We start from the raw sequence: 15280 nt of genomic DNA on the forward strand, positions 1-15280 counted from the left end.
ATATACAGACTCCTATATACAGGTCAGAGTTGTGGGTCACTTACTTTTCACACACGGGGCCGGGGGGGCACTTACTTTTGCGCACGGGGCCGGGGGCGCACTTACTTTTGCACACGGGGCCGGGGGCGCACTTACTTTTGCACACGGGGCCAGGGGCGCACTTACTTTTGCACACGGGGCCGGGGGCGCACTTACTTTTGCACACGGGGCCGGGGGCGCTCTTACTTTTGCACACGGGGCCGGGGGCGCACTTACTTTTGCACACGGGGCTGGGGGCGCACTTACTTTTGCACACGGGGCCGGGGGCGCACTTACTTTTGCACATGGGGCCGGGGGCGCACTTACTTTTGCACACGGGGCCGGGAGGGCACTTACTTTTGACACACGGGGCCGGGGGGCACTTACTTTTCACACACGGGGCCGGGGGGCACTTACTTTTCACACACGGGGCCGGGGGGGCACTTACTTTTCACACACGGGGCCGGGGGGGCACTTACTTTTCACACACGGGGCCGGGGGGCACTTACTTTTCACACACGGGGCCGGGGGGGGCACTTACTTTTCACACACGGGACGAGAGGGTGTCATAGTCACTTTATTCTGATGTTTGACTTTGATAAATGATCATGTCCTAAAATGGACACCGTACATTTGCATAGCTGCCATCTTTGGAAGGTCAAGTTCGGGGTAATGGAAAGTTCGCCATTATATCCTATGGGAAATTTTTTTTTTTAAATGCGATTTAAATAAAATCTACATATCGGATCGACTATAAAAGTCATAGCACACCTGTCCCCACCGAGGCCTTCGAAACGCCGCCTGAACGGGGTCTCTGCGCCGAGCGGTTCGGGCCGCATTAATTGCGGAAAACGCGGAGAAGAAGAAGAATAAAATATAAGAAATCGGATTACAATATGTTGCTTGAACCTAGGAGGGTTCAAGCACCATAATAAGAAAATATAAGAAATCGGATTACAATATGTTGCTTGAACCTAGGAGGTTCAAGCACCATAAATATAAGAAATCGGATTACAATATGTTGCTTGAACCTAGGAGGTTCAAGCACCATAATTAGCCAGGTGGCAGTTGGCAGTTATTTTGAAATTGCCTCAGAAATCAGGCTATTTATATCCTTATGGGAAAATGTCCCTATTGAAACACATTGAGACAATATTTTCAAACGCAAATTGCGCCAAAACTACAAATCCGATCGACACGAAAAATACTTAGCACACCTCGCAGGAACGCTGGCTTCGATATGACACCTCACTGGAGTCTGTGAGTGCAGCGGTTCGGGCCGCATTAATTGCGGACTGAATAATAATAAGAAGAAGAAGTTAACTACGATGGAATAACAATATAGTGCTTTGTGCCAAAGCACTATAAAAATATGCAAAATATAACATAATATCATATCTATAGGGAAGAGAGGAGGAACATTTAAGTAATGAATGCAAGAAAAAATATATGAGGCCATGCGTGTATCAGGTATCAATAAAATATATAAAAAATGTGTGAAGTAAAAGGAGTATCATCAGAAAAGAGAAGAAATAATTGCTAGTCCCCAAAGAACCCAAAGGCTTAGAAAAGAAGGAAAGAGGAGAAAGGGCAAAGTAACCAGTAGCTAGTACCTGTATAGTTAAAGTTGGAAGGAATGCACTTGAAAAACACAGGAACGAAAAGGTATATATACAAAAGCAAATCTAGGTAGAAGAGAAATAGGACATTCAGGAAAACAGTTACCTGCATATAGTATTAAATGGGAGCCCAGCAGACCAGGTCCCATTCAGAGACTTCAAAAAAGTCTTGGAGAAAAAGACAGCATTGCAGCTACATTATGTCACTCTCGCTGAATACCACAAAGTTCAACGGATCCCTAGAGGCCTTAGAGCTCCTTTAAGACCAACAATATTTTCAGATAAACAAGAATTTTGCTCTAAATTCAAGGCAATATGTAACAAATGTTCCATGGACCTCATATTACTGACTATTGATTATTTACAGAAAGAGATAGCAGCCGTTGATGCTGAAGTCAATAGCATACAGCAACAACTATCTAATACTCTTTATTTGGATGAATTCAATAAGGCTAAATCTCATACAGACAAATTTATCACTGAATTCCTGACTTACCTTTAGGAGCATAAGAGATCTAAATTTTTTAGAGATGCCAACTACCAACGCAATCAAGTATACAAATGTTGAGAGACTAGCCCCTTCAGTGACTGTGGAACCCACAGAAGATGTGATTCATCTATTTCCACGTGCTCCAATAGTGAAGGTTCTAAACATCCCCCATTATTTAGAACAGATTTCTGGAAGGGGTCACAGGAACCGGTTTTCAAGGAGAGGCCCAGGAAGAGGAGACAACATCATGACAACCCTTATGCAGACACGGTCACAGGTACAAACTAATCAATTAGTGTATAATATTTCTTCTCATAAACTTTACTGAGCAAAAATGTCCGTTCTCCAAAAGGGCCTCTCATTTTGCCAAACTCTGTCTTTTAATGAAAGTGTCCTTCACCAAGAAATCCATCAGTTCTTTAGATCTCTTAGACTCAAGGTCCATTTTTCAGATGATTACCACAATAGACCACCTAATCAGACCACTAGTCAGATTCTCCATGACAACACTGCTAAAAGTAATATTGAGTCTCACACTGATATGCTTACTTTACAAAAACTACAATTGTATAAACTCAGCAACTTTAATTCACCATCTACCTACCATCAAGTCAACACATACATCTCACTAGTAGAAAGAGACATCAAAGAGAAATTACAACTAATACATCAAGGACAAGTACCGATCTTCAATAACTTTTCCAGAATTGAACGAATGGCTCTATAAGGACTCTGATCCAACAAAGAACATATCATCAAGCCCAATGATAAAGGTGGAGCCATTGTTGTGATGGGTAAAACTTATTACATTTCCAAAATTTACTCACAACTCAATGATCAATACCTATCTTCTGATTCCAAGAGACCTGACATTTTCTATCGCTAATGACTAGGGTTGAGTGACTTTTACTATTTTGGGGTCGAGTCGGGTTTTGCGAAATCCGACTTTGTCAAAAGTCGAGTCGAGTGAAATCGGCCGATTATCGCGAAAAGTCGGGGATCGACCGAAACATGAAACCCAATGCAAGTCAATGGGGAAGCATAGTCGGCAGTGAGTGGAGGCTAGGAAAACACCTACAGTGCCCATTTTAATGGCAAAAACATCCATTCTTGTTACTGAAGCTTGTCAATATTAATATAATTTATAATAATAGTTAGGCATTGGAAATTGGGGGTCATTTCGCTAAAGTTGTGGGGGGTAGGGCTGGTTAAAGTTGTTAGTGGGCCCAGGAAACGTGGACTACGTCACGGCGGTGGAGCAGGGAGAGGTAAGTATTTCAACGTTGTAAGTGCTGTGATCCTGAGCAAGCAGGGGGGGGCCCACTCGTTCACATTGGCACTGGCACAGGGCCACTGACAGTACGGCGGTGTGTTTGCACGGCGGGGGCGCCTCCCACCGGCAGCCACACTTTTGCGTACTATGAGGGGCCCTGTGCCAGTGACATTGCCAACGAGTATGCCCCCTCACCTGATGAAGGAACCTGCACTTTCACCTGCACCTTCCTCTTTGTCCCCGTGTAAGTTGGTATAGTATGCAGGAAGAGGAACCTGACTTTCAGCAGGGTCAGATTCTGGCTGTGTAGAGTGCAAGGGGAATGTAGTGGTCTGGGTCAATGTACCAGCGGACTCATCTAGCACTGGCTGGGCAATGGGCAGGATGAGGAGGAAACACAGATCTAGGCCCACATAATAAAGTGGGCTAAATGCAGTTCAAAATTGGTAACAGGACTAACCAGGTGGCATTGCTTTGTTCAGTGGAGGACAACAGTAATGAGAGGCTGACACAGTGAGTAGGGCCAAATTAGTAACTAGGCTAAATGCAGTTCTAAATTGGTAACAGTAGGAAACAGGCGGCACTGCTTTGTTCAGTGGAGGAGAACACCAAGCAGCGGCAGACACCGTTACTAGGCCCCAACCAAACTAGGAGGCCAACTGCAGTGTTACATTAACAACTACTGTACCTAATGAGAGCCTGAAGGTTGAAGCTCAAGAAAACCAAACAGGAGGAAACCCAGGAGCGACAGACACCGTTAGAAGGCCCCAACCAAACTAGTAGGCCTGATGCAGTGTTATCTAAACAACTACTTAATGAGAGCCAGAAGGTTGAAGCTCAGACAAAGAAACCTGGAGGAGAACACCAAGGAGCGGCAGACACCGTTACTAGGCCCCAACCAAAGTAGTAGGGCAACTGCAGTGTTACATTAAAAACTACTTAATGAGAGCCTGAAGGTTGAAGCTCAGACAAGGAAACCTGGAGGAGAACAACAAGGAGGAGGAGAACACCAAGGAGCGGCAGACACCGTTACTAGGCCCCAACCAAAGTAGTAGGGCAACCGCAGTGTTACATTAACAACTACTTAATGAGAGCCTGAAGGTTGAAGCTCAGACAAGGAAACCTGGAGGAGAACACCAAGGAGGAGGAGAACACCAAGGAGCGGCAGACACTGTTACTAGGCCCCAACCAAAGTAGTATGGCAACTGCTGCTTATATGAACAACTACTTAATGAGAGCCTGAAGGTTGAAGCTCAGACAAGGAAACCTGGAGGAGAACACCACGGAGGAGGAGAACACCAAGGAGCGGCAGACACCGCTACTAGGCCCCAACCAAAGTAGTAGGGCAACTGCAGTGTTACATTAACAACTACTTAATGAGAGCCTGAAGGTTGAAGCTCAGCTTTTTCAGTGGAGGACAGCGTAAATGAGTGGCGCAGTCAGACAAAGGTAGTATGTGTTAACTAAAAAAGTTGGCTCTATGCAGTTTTAAATTGGTTACAGGGGTACACAGGCAACATTGGTGTGGTCAGCGGAGGACAATTAGAAGGAGGGACCGCAGACAGACTTCCTAGGCCAAAAATAATAAAATAGGCTCTATGCAGCTTAAATTTGGCTACAGGGGTACACAGGCAGCATTGGTGTGTTCAGCAGAGGACAATTGGAAGGAGGGACTGCAGACAGACTTCCTAGGCCTAAAATAATAAAATAGGCTATTTGCAGCTTGCATTATGTGGCAGGGGTACACAGGCAGCATTGGTGTGGTCAACGGAGGACAATTGGAAGGAGGGACCGCAGACAGACTTCCTAGGCCTAAAATAATAAAATAGGCTATATGCAGATTCCATTATGTGGCAGGGGTACACAGGCAGCATTGGTGTGGTCAGCGGAGGACAATTGGAAGGAGTGTCTGACACAGTAAGTACTCCCAAAAACTAAATAGATGTTAATGTCTCCCAAAAAAAAAAAAAAAAAAAAAAAAAGGGTGGCATACGTAGGTACAGGGGTGTGCTCCTATGCTGACTTTCAGTCATTGTAATTTGGTGCAAAGTATTTACTGGTGTAAATGTAGGACAGGGCCCCTGACTATTTTAACTAGCATCATACATGACAACAAATTGTTATTGTCTGTGCCAGCCATTGAAGGATTTCAGCGCATAGACTAAACAGTGGTGGAGCAGCGACAGATAATTTTGCAAGTAGTAGAGCACTGTTTCACCTGGGGGGGAAACTCTCTCCTGGCTGGCGGTACAAGCCCAGGGCCCCTCATGTTACAACGGTGTGTATGATGTTGGGTGCGTGCCACCACCGCCAGAGACACTTCATTGTACTATGAGGGACCCAGTGCCAGTGCCGTCGACCAAAATTGGGCACACCCACCTTTTCAGACAAACGGCACTCTGACGGGTGCTTGCGCCAAGTGGTGAGACCACGGCCCCGTGGGGGGAGTTAGGCCATTTAGGGAGGTGTAAACATGTCGTATGCTAGACAAACAGCAGCTGCAAAGTAAGAGATTGGAACAGTCAGTAACACCAGTCCCAAAGCAAGACCTTTTTGCAGGAAAGCTAGGTGTCAGCCGGGAAAGGTGGGGCAAAATAATTTGAAATCCATGAGTGGTTAATTTTAATGAAGGTGAGATCATCAACATTTTGGGTAGCCAGACGAGTCCTTTTTTTGGTCAGTATTGAACCAGCAGCACTGAATACTCTTTCTGATAGCACGCTAGCTGCTGGGCAAGCAAGCTCCTGCAATGCATATTCGGCCAATTCAGGCCAGGTGTCTATTTTGGATGCCCAGTAATCAAAGGGGAATGACGGTTGAGGGAGAACATCGGTAATGGAGGAAAAATAGTTAGTAACCATACTGGACAAATGTTGTCTCCTGTCACTTTGAATTAATGCTGCAGTACCTGTCGTGTCTGCGGTCATTGCGAAATCACTCCACAACCTGGTCAGAAAACCCCTCTGTCCTACGCCACTTCTGATTTGTGCACCTCTAACACCTCTGCCCTGTTGCCCCCTGCAGCTCGTGTGAGAACCATCACCGGCGCTGTGTGCTGGGAATGCCTGAATCAAACGGTCTACAAGAGTAGCTTGTTTGGTTGCCAATATTTGTTCGAGGTTCTCATGTAGCATGATATTTTGCAATTTGCCTTTATAGCGAGGATCAAGGAGGCAGGCCAACCAGTAATCGTCATCGGTCATCATTTTTATAATGCGTGGGTCCCTTTTGAGGATACGCAAGGCATAATCCGCCATGTGGGCCAATGTTCCAGTTGTCAAGTCAGTGCATATGCTGGGTTGAGGAGCACTTTCGGGCAAATCAACGTCACTTGTCTCCCTCAAAAACCCTGAACCCGGCCTTGCACCGCCAGCACTTTCTATTGCCCCTGAGAAGCTTCCTCATCCAAAAAATACTCATCCCCATCATCCTCTTCGTCCTCCTCCTCTTCGCCCGCCACCTCGTCCTGTAGACTTCCCTGAGCAGACAATGGCTGACTGTCATCAAAGCTTCCCTCGTCCTCGGCTGCAGACACCTGCTCCTTTATGTGCGTCAAACTTTGCATCAGCAGACGCATTAGGGGGATGCTCATGCTTATTACGGCGTTGTCTGCACTAACCAGCCGTGTGCATTCCTCAAAACACTGAAGGACTTGACACAGGTCTTGGAGCTTCGACCACTGCACAGCTGACAACTCCATGTCTGCCATCCAACTGCCTGCCCGTGTATGTGTATCCTCCCACAAATACATAACTGTTGTGAACTATACTTATTGCTCCCTCTTGTGGTCACTAGCGGTATGGCACTTGGAGTTTCTTTCCCCAGGTTTGTAGTCACCTGGTTCGTTAGACCCTGGGTGTTCCTATTTAAACTTCCTGGATTCTTAGTCCATTGCCTGGCATCAATGTAATCAGTCCTTGTCTGGTTGCTCCTGTCTACTGGTCCTGATTTTTGCAAGATAAGCTAAGTCCTGCTTTCTTACTTTTGTTCATTTGTATTGTTCTGTTTTTTGTCCAGCTGGTTCATAATGTGATTCCTGATTTTGCTGGAAGCTCTAAGGGGGCTGATATTCTCCCCCCACACCGTTAGTCGGTGCGGGGGTTCTTGGATATTCAGCGTGGATATTTTTGTAGGGTTTTTCGCTGACCACATAAGTCCGCTTTCTATATTTCTGCTATTATATAGTGGGCCTCTCTTTGCTGAATCTAGTTCATACTTACGTTTGTCCTTTCTTCTTACCTCACCGTTATTATTTGTTGGGGGCGTGTCTTTACTTTGGGGTACCTTTCTCTTGAGGCAAGTGAGGTCTGATTTTCTCTGAAAGGGTTAGTTAGTTCTCCGGCTGGCGCGAGACGTCTAGAACCAACGTAGGTACGTTCCCCGGCTGCTATTAGTTGTGGGCTAGGATCAGGTATGCGGTCAGCTCAGTTACCACCTCCCTATGAGCTAGATTTTTATGTTTGCAGACTTTGCTGAAAACCCTGTGATCCTCTACCATTGGGATCATAACAGAATGCCAGGCCGAGTGAATAGTTAATGCATTGCAGAAGTGGGATTAAAAGAAAAGAAGTTCTGAGTTTTTTTTTTTTTTTTCTCCTCTCTTTTCTTCCTCCCCTTTATCTCTGAGTGGCTTGAAGCTCTGCTGCAGACATGAATGTTCAGACTCTGATTACTAGTGTGGATCAGCTTGCTGCACGTGTGCAGGGCATTCAGGATTTTGTTATTAGCAGTCCTATGTCAGAGCCTAAGATACCTATTCCTGAGCTGTTCTCTGGAGATCGATTTAAATTTAGGAATTTTAGGAATAATTGTAAATTGTTTCTATCTTTGAGACCTCGTTCGTCTGGAGACTCAGCTCAGCAAGTTAAAATTCTCCTTCTTGCGGGGCGACCCTCAGGATTGGGCTTTCTCATTGGCGCCAGGAGATCCGGTCATTGGCAAATATTGATGCGTTTTTTCTGGCGCTCGGATTGCTTTATGAGGAGCCCAATCTTGAAATTCAGGCAGAGAAGGCTTTGCTGTCTATCTCTCAGGGCCAGGATGAAGCTGAAGTGTATTGCCAAAAATTTCGGAAATGGTCCGTGCTTACTCAGTGGAATGAGTGCGCTCTGGCCGCAAATTTCAGAAATGGCCTTTCTGAAACCATTAAGAATGTGATGGTGGGCTTCCCCATTCCTACAAGTCTGAATGATTCTATGACGCTGGCCATTCAGATTGATCGGCGTTTGCGGGAGCGCAAATCCGCTAATCCTCTGGCAGTGTTGTCTGAACAGACACCTGACTTAATGAAATGTGATAGAATTCAGACTAGAACTGAACGGCAAAATCATAGACGTCAGAATGGGTTGTGTTTTTACTGTGGTGATTCTACACATGTTATATCAGCATGCTCTAAACGCCTAACAAAGTTTGTTAGTCCTGTCGCCATTGGTAACTTGCAGCCTAAATTTATTTTGTCTGTGACTTTAATTTGTTCATTGTCTTCCTACCCTGTTATGGCGTTTGTGGATTCAGGTGCTGCCCTGAGTCTTATGGACTTGTCTTTTGCCAAGCGCTGTGGTTTTGTCCTGGAGCCTTTGGAAAATCCTATTCCTCTTAGAGGAATTGATGCTACGCCATTGGCGGAGAATAAGCCGCAGTATTGGACACAAGTGACCATGTGCATGACTCCTGAACATCGGGAGGTGATTCGTTTTCTTGTTCTGCATAAGATGCATGATTTGGTCGTTTTGGGTCTGCCATGGCTACAGGCCCATAATCCAGTTTTGGATTGGAGGGCTATGTCTGTGTCAAGTTGGGGTTGTCAGGGAATTCATTGCGATTCCCCATCGGTGTCTATTGCTTCCTCCACTCCTTCAGAAGTTCCTGAGTATTTGTTGGACTATCAGGATGTATTCAGTGAGTCCAGGTCCAGTGCTCTTCCTCCTCATAGGGACTGTGACTGCACTATAGATTTGATTCCTGGTAGTAAGTTTCCTAAGGAACGATTATTTAATCTGTCGGTACCTGAGCATGCCGCGATGCGTTCTTATATAAAGGAGTCTTTGGAGAAAGGACATATTCGTCCATCCTCTTCCCCTCTTGGTGCGGGATTCTTTTTTGTGGCCAAGAAAGACGGGTCTTTGAGACCTTGTATAGACTATCGGCTTCTGAATAAAATCACGGTTAAATTTCAATATCCTTTGCCACTATTGTCGGACTTGTTTGCTCGGATTAAGGGTGCCTGTTGGTTCACCAAGATAGATCTTCGTGGTGCGTACAACCTTGTGCGCATTAAGCAGGGAGATGAATGGAAAACTGCATTTAATACGTCCGAAGGTCATTTTGAGTACTTGGTGATGCCTTTTGGGCTCTCTAATGCCCCTTCAGTGTTTCAGTCCTTTATGCATGACATCTTCCGGAAGTATCTAGATAAATTTATGATTGTTTATCTGGATGACATTTTAGTTTTTTCTGATGATTGGGATTGTCATGTAAAGCAGGTCAGGATGGTGTTTCAGGTTTTGCGCGATAATGCTTTGTTTGTGAAGAGCTCAAAGTGTCTCTTTGGAGTGCAGAAGGTTTCCTTTTTGGGTTTTATTTTTTCCCCTTCTGCCGTGGAGATGGACCCAGTCAAGGTCCGAGCTATTCATGATTGGACTCAACCCACGTCTGTTAAGAGTCTTCAGAAGTTTTTGGGTTTTGCTAATTTCTACCGTCGTTTTATTGCTAACTTTTCTAGCGTTGTTAAACCTCTGACGGATATGACCAAGAAAGGTTCTGATGTTGCTAATTGGGCTCCTGCGGCCGTGGAGGCCTTCCGGGAGCTGAAGCGCCGGTTTACTTCGGCGCCTGTTTTGTGCCAGCCTGATGTCTCACTTCCCTTTCAGGTTGAAGTAGACGCTTCTGAGATCGGTGCAGGGGCTGTTTTGTCGCAGAGAGGCTCTGGTTGCTCTGTGATGAGACCATGTGCTTTCTTTTCCAGGAAGTTTTCGCCTGCTGAGTGGAACTATGATGTTGGTAATCGGGAGTTGTTGGCCATGAAGTGGGCATTTGAGGAGTGGCGTCATTGGCTCAAGGGAGCTAAGCATCGTGTGGTGGTCTTGACTGATCACAAAAATCTGATGTATCTCGAGTCTGCTAAACGCCTAAACCCTAGACAGGCTCGTTGGTCATTGTTTTTCTCCCGTTTTGACTTTGTGGTCTCATACCTGCCTGGTTCGAAAAATGTGAAGGCTGATGCTCTTTCTAGGAGCTTTGTGCCTGACTCTCCGGGAGTCTCAGAACCGGCTGGTATTCTCAGAGAGGGAGTGATTTTGTCTGCCATTTCTCCTGATTTGCGACGTGTGTTGCAGAGATTTCAGGCTGGTAGACCTGACCCTTGTCCACCTGACAGACTGTTTGTTCCTGATAAATGGACCAGCAGAGTTATTTCCGAGGTTCATTCCTTGGTGTTGGCAGGGCATTCTGGGATTTTTGGTACCAGAGATTTGGTGGCTAGGTCCTTTTGGTGGCCTTCCTTGTCACGGGATGTGCGTTCTTTTGTGCAGTCCTGTGGGACTTGTGCTCGGGCTAAGCCTTGCTGTTCTCGTGCCAGCGGATTGCTTTTGCCCTTGCCCGTCCCGAAGAGGCCTTAGACACACATTTCCATGGATTTCATTTCAGATCTTCTGGTGTCTCAGGGAATGTCTGTCATCTGGGTGGTGTGTGATCGTTTTTCTAAGATGGTCCATTTGGTGCCCTTGCCTAAGTTGCCGTCCTCTTCCGATCTGGTTCCTTTGTTTTTTCAGAATGTGGTTCGTTTGCACGGCATTCCTGAGAATATCGTGTCTGACAGAGGATCCCAGTTTGTGTCCAGATTCTGGCGATCTTTTTGTGCTAAGATGGGCATTGATCTGTCGTTCTCGTCTGCCTTTCATCCTCAGACTAATGGCCAAACGGAGCGAACTAATCAGACGCTGGAGGCTTATTTGAGATGTTTTGTTTCTGCGGATCAAGATGATTGGGTGACCTTTTTGCCATTGGCTGAGTTTGCCCTCAATAATCGGGCTAGTTCCGCTACTTTGGTTTCGCCATTTTTCTGCAACTCTGGTTTTCATCCTCGTTTCTCCTCAGGTCATGTTGAGCCTTCTGACTGTCCTGGGGTGGATTCCGTGGTTGATAGGTTGCAGCGGACTTGGAATCATTTGGTGGACAACTTGAAGTTGGCTCAGCGTTTTGCCAACCGCCGCCGCGGTGTGGGTCCCCGACTTCGTGTTGGGGATTTGGTTTGGTCGTCTTCTCGGTATGTCCCTCTGAAGGTTTCCTCTCCTAAGTTTAAGCCTCGCTTTATCGGTCCTTACAGAATATTGGAGGTCCTTAATCCAGTGTCTTTTCGTTTGGATCTTCCTGTGTCGTTTGCCATTCACAATGTGTTCCATAGGTCTTTGTTGCGGCGGTACATTGTGCCTGTGGTTCCTGCTGTTGACCCTCCTTCTCCGGTCTTGGTTGAGGGCGAGTTGGAGTACGTGGTGGAGAAGATCTTAGATTCTCGTCTCTCTAGACGGAGGCTTCAGTATCTGGTCAAATGGAAGGGCTATGGTCAGGAGGATAATTCCTGGGTGGTCGCTTCTGATGTTCATGCGGCCGATTTGGTTCGTGCCTTTCACGCTGCCCATCCTGATCACCCTGGTGGTCGTAGTGAGGGTTCGGTGACCCCTCCTTAAAGGGGGGGTACTGTTGTGAACTATACTTTTTGCTCCCACTTGTGGTCACTAGCGGTATGGCACTTGGAGTTTCTTTCCCCAGGTTTGTAGTCACCTGGTTCGTTAGACCCTGGGTGTTCCTATTTAAACTTCCTGGATTCTTAGTCCATTGCCTGGCATCAATGTAATCAGTCCTTGTCTGGTTGCTCCTGTCTACTGGTCCTGATTTTTGCAAGATAAGCTAAGTCCTGCTTTCTTACTTTTGTTCATTTGTATTGTTCTGTTTTTTGTCCAGCTGGTTCATAATGTGATTCCTGATTTTGCTGGAAGCTCTAAGGGGGCTGATATTCTCCCCCCACACCGTTAGTCGGTGCGGGGGTTCTTGGATATTCAGCGTGGATATTTTTGTAGGGTTTTTCGCTGACCACATAAGTCCGCTTTCTATATTTCTGCTATTATATAGTGGGCCTCTCTTTGCTGAATCTAGTTCATACTTACGTTTGTCCTTTCTTCTTACCTCACCGTTATTATTTGTTGGGGGCGTGTCTTTACTTTGGGGTACCTTTCTCTTGAGGCAAGTGAGGTCTGATTTTCTCTGAAAGGGTTAGTTAGTTCTCCGGCTGGTGCGAGATGTCTAGAACCAACGTAGGTACGTTCCCCGGCTGCTATTAGTTGTGGGCTAGGATCAGGTATGTGGTCAGCTCAGTTACCACCTCCCTATGAGCTAGATTTTTATGTTTGCAGACTTTGCTGAAAACCCTGTGATCCTCTACCATTGGGATCATAACACATAACAGCATGCCTCTGTTCGCACAGTCTATGAAGCATGTGCAGTGTGGAGTTCCACCTTGTTGCAACGTCGATGATTAGGCGATGCTGGGGAAGATTCAAAGACCGCTGATGGTTCTGCATACGGCTGGAGTGTTTACGGGCGAACGGCGGATGTGAGAGCAAAGTCTGCGCACTTTCAGCAGCAGGTCAGGTAACCCCGGATAACTTTTCAGGAAGCACTGCACCACCAAGTTTAAGGTGTGAGCCAGGCAAGGAATGTGTTTCAGTTGTGAAAGGGCTATGGCAGCCATAAAATTCCTTCCATTATCACTCACTACCTTGCCTGCCTCAAGATGTGCCCAGCCATGACCGAGTTTCTTGCTGCAAGAACTCGGACAGAACTTCCGCGGTGTGTCTGTTGTCGCCCAAACACTTCATTGCCAATACAGCCTACTGACGCTTGCCACTAGCTGTTCCATAATTGGACACGTCGTGTGCAACAGTGGCATCTGCGGATGGAGAGGTCGTGCGACTGCGGTCTGTGGATGAGCTCTCGCTTCTGCTGGAGGACAAGGAGGAGGAGGGGGACGAACGCCTACAGCCAACTGTTTCCTAGACCGTGGGCTAGGCAGAACTGTCCCAATATTACTGTCCCCTGTGGACCCTGCACCCACCACATTAACCCAGTGTGCCGTGATGGAGACATAACGCCCCTGGCAATGCCTACTGGTCCATGCATCTGTTGTCAGGTGCACCTTTCTACTCACAGATTGCCTGAGCGCATGGACAATGCAGTCTTTTACATGCTGGTGGAGGGCTGGGATGGCTTTTCTCGAAAAGAAGTGTCGACTGGGTAGCTCGTAGCGTGGTAAAGCGTAGTCCATCAGTCTAGTAATGTGAGCGTTCAAACCCTGTGTACGCGGATGCGAGGATGAGTACTTCCTTTTCCTAACGAGAGTCTCATGTAGGGTGAGCTGGACTGGAGAGCTGCATACGGTGGAACTAGCGGGGGTGTTGGGGGACATGGGTGACTGAGAGAGGGTTGGTGATGGTTTTCTTGCTGTTGCCCTACATACAGTTTTTCTTACCATGAACCTGGTTATTCCCTGACTGCTTTGGCCTGGCGACGAAACCGCCACATTACCTGCAGGTGGTGTGGTAAACGGTGGGCTTACAGTGAGGGAAGGGATGTCGCGTTGCTGACTAGCTTCATTGTGAGAGGGTGCTGCAACGTTAAGGGACGTTTGGTAGTTAGTCCAGGCTTGCAAGTGCATGGTGGTTAAATGTCTATGCATGCAACTTGTATTTAGATTTTTAACATTCTGACCTCTGCTGAAGGTCCTTGAGCATTTCTTACAGATGACTTTGCGCTAATCATTGGGATCTTGGTAAAAAAAATTCCAGACTGCACTCTTCCTACTATCGAATACCTTTTCAGGCATTGCACACTGAGCTACTTTAACCAGATGGCCACACTGTCCTACAACTGGTTTTGGTTTTGCCACACGTTTTTGGCCAGATATGGGCCTGCCAGATGGAACCTGTTGCGATGTTGATGCCTGCTGCGGCTCCTCCTCCTCTGCTTCAGAGCTACTGCCGCCTGCACCCTGTTCCCCCAATGGCTGCCAATCGGGGTCAACAACTGGGTCATCTATGACCTCCTCTTCTATGCTCTGTGCACCATCCTCTGGGTCACCATGTAAGCCGGTGGTATAGCGTTCGTGACGGGGCTCCATAGTCTTATCGGGGTCAGATTCTGGATCAGTACACTGCGAGGGCAATGTTCTGATCTGAGTCAAAGGAACAGCATAATAATCTGGCTGTGGCTGTGCATCTGTGCACTCCATGTCCGATTCATCTTGTAATGGGCATGGCCTGTTAACAATTTCCCTTTCTAACCCAGGCACGGTATGTGTAAAGAGCTCCATGGAGTAACCAGTTGTGTCGCCTGACGCATCCTTCACTGTTGTTCTGGGTGAAGGACACAAGGAAGCGACTTGTTCCTGACCAGGAGCATCCACTGACGACGCACTGCTCTGACATTTGGCACTTTCCGAGGAGGAGGCGAAAGAGCTAGAGGCAGAGTCAGCAATGAAAGCCAATACTTGTTCCTGCTGCTCCGGCTTCAATAGCGGTTTTCCTACTCCCAGAAAAGGGAGCCTTCGAGGCCTTGTGTACCCAGACGATGATGCTGGCTCAACAACTCGAGACTTAGGGGCTATATTGCTTTTCCCATGACCACCTGATGCTCCATGACCACCACCACTACCATCATTACCAGCTGGCAATGACCACCCACGGCCACGACCTCTTCCACCAGACTTCCTCATTCTTGGAAAAATGTAACCTAACTAACAACCGTTATGTGGACCTGTAAAACCAGGTAGAAGGTGTACGTGAATGTGTTGTGAATTTCAATCTCCCTTTTTTATGTGTGGGAGAATGC

The 15280-nt window shown here is 46.9% G+C and overlaps 1 protein-coding gene across 1 annotated transcript in view; it reads left to right on the forward strand.

Moving 5' to 3' along the window:
• The window catches only part of LOC143817720 (uncharacterized), an 800811-nt gene that overhangs the window by 490140 nt on the left and 295391 nt on the right, over nucleotides 1–15280 (forward strand). The window lies entirely within an intron of this gene.

The sequence above is a fragment of the Ranitomeya variabilis genome, chromosome 3, assembly GCF_051348905.1.
Source record: "Ranitomeya variabilis isolate aRanVar5 chromosome 3, aRanVar5.hap1, whole genome shotgun sequence".
Taxonomy (NCBI): Eukaryota; Metazoa; Chordata; class Amphibia; order Anura; family Dendrobatidae; genus Ranitomeya; species Ranitomeya variabilis.